This window comes from Oratosquilla oratoria, chromosome 28 (assembly GCF_046742065.1).
Source record: "Oratosquilla oratoria isolate Oo_2021 chromosome 28, ASM4674206v1, whole genome shotgun sequence".
Taxonomy (NCBI): Eukaryota; Metazoa; Arthropoda; class Malacostraca; order Stomatopoda; family Squillidae; genus Oratosquilla; species Oratosquilla oratoria.
Window position 1 is genome coordinate 22,011,759 of NC_134804.1, and position 5,000 is coordinate 22,016,758.

The window sequence follows — 5,000 nt, forward strand, 5'->3', positions numbered from 1 at the left end:
GCTGTTGCTCTTCCTTCCTGTTCCTTCTCCTCATACCTCCTCTTCTTCCTCTTCCCTCTTTTTATTTCTGTTACTGCTGCTCTTGTTGCTACTGCTGCTCTCTTCCTCCTCTATCTAATCCTCCTCCTCTTTCTGCTCTCCTCTTCCTCCATCTCCTTCTCCTCCTCCTCCTCCTCCTCCTCGTTCACATCATACTGTCATTACTACTTCCTCCTCTTTCTCCTCGTCCTTTTCCATCTGGTGATGGTACCGATGTTGCTCCTTCTTCACCTCGTCTTATTTCTCCTCCTCCTCCTCCTCTTTCTCTTCCTCCTCTCCCATGCTTCTCCTCTTCCTCCACCTTTGCCACTCTCCTCTTCCTCCTCCTTTTCCACTTACGATACGATTTTCCCTTATCTCATTCCCTTCCCTTACAACTCATTCCACCATACCCTTACCCTCCTCCTTCCTCCCCTTACAATTTCCCGAGAACACTTTCCTTTTTTTCCAACACTTCCTTCAAATTAAGGCATGTATTCTGTTCTGTCTGAAACCAGTCGATTTAATGCATCCGAAAAAAAAAAAAAAATGTCCTCTAGAAGGACTTGATCCGATTGCGAAGCCATGTATTCTGTTCTGTCCGAAACCAGTCGATTTAATGCATCCGAAAAAAAAACTTTGTCCTCTAGAAGAACTTTCTGATTGCGAAAACATGTATTCTGTTCTGTCTGAAACCAGTCGATTTAGTGCAACCAAAAGAAAAAACTTTGTCCTCTAGGAGTACTTGATCCGATTGCGAAGCCATGTATTCTGTTCTGTCTGAAACCAGTCGATTTAATGCAACCAAAAGAAAAGAAAAATTTCCTCTAGAAGGACTTGATCGATTGCGACCTTCTTCAGGCTAGAATTCGACCTACTCCTCCTCCACATACAAACACCTCTGTATGCGAAGTGACAAAAAAATCCTTACCTGAAGCTGAAGCTGAAGCAAAATCTATTAAATACATTACAGCGGCGAAGGGATTAACCCCTTTCCAACCAAATCACATTTAGCCGCTTTTCATACTTCTCCTCTTTTTCCCTCTACCTATCCTTTACATTCTGCCCCCAACACTCGCCAACAGCTCACCTCAGCATCCTTTGTGTCCTGTCCAGCTTTGCCCCTTAACTAAGAAAGGGGTTCCAGGAAAAAGAATTAGATAGCTCAACAAAAGCAGAAGGAAAGTGAAAAGTGCTATCATGGTGCAAAGGACGAGAGCACCGTCACCTTTAATTTTTTTCTTCTTAATAATATCTTAAAAAATTACCATTTCTATTGTTCTCCTCTTCTCACTAGCATTCTATATAACTACTACTCCTTCTTGTCCCTCTCTCTCTCCAAATCTATTTCACTTCTTCATAGGGAACGTGAATATATATATATATATATATATATATATATATATATATATATACATATATATGTATATATATATATAATATATATATATATGTATATCTATATGTATATGCGTGTGTGTGTGTGTGTGTGTGTGTGTGTGTGTGTGTGTGTGTATGTGTGTGTGTGTATTTCACCTTGGTCTTTGGATCACGTATTGGACTCGTGATCAACAGCTATTTCCCTCCCGGAAGAGAGCTCAGAACTCGTATTAGCGATCTATGGGTAATGCACACACACACAAAACTCCCCGCCCACGAGAGTTGGAGTAACGACTCGAAGCGCAGCGATACTGAAATAATTTCAGCCCTGGGCAAGATTCGAACCAGGTACCGCCAGCACCCCCGTGCTGACAGTCTGTGACTCTACCAACCGCGCCACCGTGTGTATGTGTGTGTGTGTGTGTGTGTGTGTGTGTGTGTGTGTGTGTGTGTGTGTGTGTGTGTGTGTGTGTGTGTGTGTGTGTGTGTGTGTGTGTGTGTGTGTGTGTGAGTGTATGCATATATAATTAAAAGTGATGGCTAGTTTTGCATTAATTATTTTCTTAAAAGTATTTTCCATATACATTATTATAGATTTGTGGTCCTTAGAAAGGAAATTTATGACTTTGCTGTATGTAGTCATATTAGCTAGATTGCAAAGGATTACAAAGGCGGAGCATGCCGACAGGAGACCTTTTGGTCCATATCTAGCTATAGGGATGTTCTATCTTGTTACCATAAGATTTAATCCGATGAGTCTTATTAAAGTTCTAAGTTTTATACTAGAGTTTCTTACATGCTAATCATTTTGGGGGCGGTCACCCGGTATTTCGGGCATTGACGAAATGTCACGTGCACTAGGAGAGCCTCCGGGCCGTGTTGTGGCGGGATGTGGCATGCTTGTGGTTATGGCGTTTTGTCTCGTATTTGCACTAGTGGCGTTTTACTCATATTGGCGTTTGTGGTATAATGTCTCATGTTTGGATTTGCAACGGTTTGTCTCATGCCTGGGAGGGCTCTAAGGCCGTCTGCTTGTATATTTAGATTTGGGCTTAACTCCTTAATATAGAATACTTCTAGAATTAGGAGGCGTCTATCATAAGCTTCAGCTTACAGATTGGGAGGCAAAATTAAGCGAAAGACCTGTAAATCAGATGTGAGAAATATTTCAAAACACGCTTACTAAGATGGTTTATACTTACATCCCGTTTAAGAACAAACTATCCCCAAATCAGGCTCGCCCAAAATGGCTTGGCAAAGAAACTAAAGAAAGTATTGCTAAAAAGAGACTGGTTTATAAGAAATACAAGTGCTCGGGTGCACCTTATGACTATCAAAGTTATGTAATAATACAGGGAGATTTAAAAAAGACAATAAAAACGAAAACGACATTATGAAATAAATATCGCTGATAAATCCAAAGAGAATCCCAAAGAATTCTATAGTTACATTAGAGATTAAAAAGTTATTAGAAATCATATTGGCCCACTATCATCTACTGACGGTCAACTTGAATATTCAAATGAAAGAATGGATGATATTTTAGACAACTATTTTAGTTCAGTATTCGTAAACAAAACACCTCAAAGTGAGCACCAAACTTAAACCTGGGGAAAGACCAGGGTAAACTTACTACGGTAAATATAACAAAAGAAAAAAATAAGAGGTGTATAGAAAAACTCAAAGTTAGTAAAACAACAGGGCCTGACGGTTGGTACTCAAGAATAGTAAAGGAAATAAAAAATGAAATTGTTGTTCCATTAGAAATTATTTTCAAGAAATCCGCCATATCCGGAGATATTCCAAGAGAATGGAAGCTAGCTAACGTTACTCCCATATTCAAAAAAAGTGGCAAAAAGAAACCAAATAACTATAGTCCTATAAGCTTGACTTAAATAATAGGAAAAATTATGGAAACTATCATCAGAGATGCTATCGAGCATCATTTTGAAAGTAAGTGTTTGATAAATGACAGCCACCATGGTTTCTGATGGAAATGTTCTTGCGTGACTAACTTACTTGAATTCTACAACACATTCACCTCGAATTATGACAAAAGAAACAACACAGATTTTATATATTTAGACTTTGGAAAAGCTTTTGATACCATCCCCACGAAAGACTACTTACTAAATTAGCTTCACACGGAATAAGTGGTAGTTTACTAAGTTGGACTAGTAATTGGTTGAATGATCGAAAACAGAGAGTTGTTCTAAATGACAAAACATCTAGATGAAAAAATGTTACGAGAGGAGTTCCTCAGGGTTCCGTTCTTGAGCCACTTCTATTCATAGTATATATAAATGATATACACCACGGGCTAAAATCTATTGTCTCTAAACTTGCTGATGATACAAAACTGTACGGAATGGCAAATAATCACTTAAACTAATTAGATAGTCAAGAAGATTTAGATAGAATACAACAATGGTTTGAAAAGCGGAATGAAATTTAAAACAAGTAAATGCAAGGTTATGCACATAGGTAAAAATGACCTGAAGTTTTTTGTAAGCGCAGCCTATGTTTCTCTAGAGTTGGCTAGGATGCGTCAGTGTATCTACAGTAAACTTAAACCCAAATTTTTGTGTAGGTACATTGACGATATTTTCGTGTGTACGCACACTAACGAATTCCTAAAGAAACTTAGGCTGCGCTTACAAGAAATTTAATTCAAATTTCACAACTGAGATGAATATAAACTGTAAACTCCCTTTCCTTGACGTCTTGGTTGATTCTAAGTACTAAATTTACTACTAATGTCTGGCGTAAGCCCACTAACACTGATAAATGCATGAATGGTAACAGTGAGTGCAGTGATGATTATTAGAAAGGTGTGATTAGAGCTTGCGTCGGGAGAGCAATAAAAGTTTATTCCTCGTGGGAAACACTATATGTTGAACTTCAATATTTACGAAAAATGCTCACTAATAACGGCTATGGAAATTAGGTTTTGTTCTGATGGAGACAAGACGATTCTATTCGGATAAGGGGACGATATTGTACTGGAGAGATTCACTCATGGAGATATGAATTGTTATTACATGAATTGTCATTAAGGAACTGCTGGGGAACGCAGCAGGTTCTTACTCCATTGAAAAAGTCTTCTGTTTGAAGGGAAATAAAAGGTATAGAAGGAAGGAAGACAGGAAAGAAAAGAAACAAGAAGGGGAAGGTGGAAGAAAGATTCACTGAAAGAAGAATCGAAAAGAGAATGAATGAGAAAAAAAAGGAAGAAAGGAAGAAAGGAAGAAAGGAAGAAAGGAAGAAAGGAAGAAAGAAAGCAAGGAAGAAAGTAAGAAAGGAAGAAAGGAAGAAAGGAAGAAAGGAAAAAAGGAAGAAAGGAAGAAAGGAAGAAAGGAAGAAAGGAAGAAAGGAAGAAAGGAAGAAAGGAAGAAAGGAAGAAAGGAAGAAAGGAAGAAAGGAAGAAAGGAAGAAAGGAAGAAAGGAAGAAAGGAAGAAAGGAAAAAAGGGAAGAAAGGAAGTAAGGAGGAAAAGAGGAATGGAAGGAAGGAAAGGGAGAAAGGATGAAATGAAAAAAGAAGAAAAGAAGGGCAGAAGGGAAGAAATGAAGATAGAAAAGAAGAAAGGAGGACAGGAAGAAA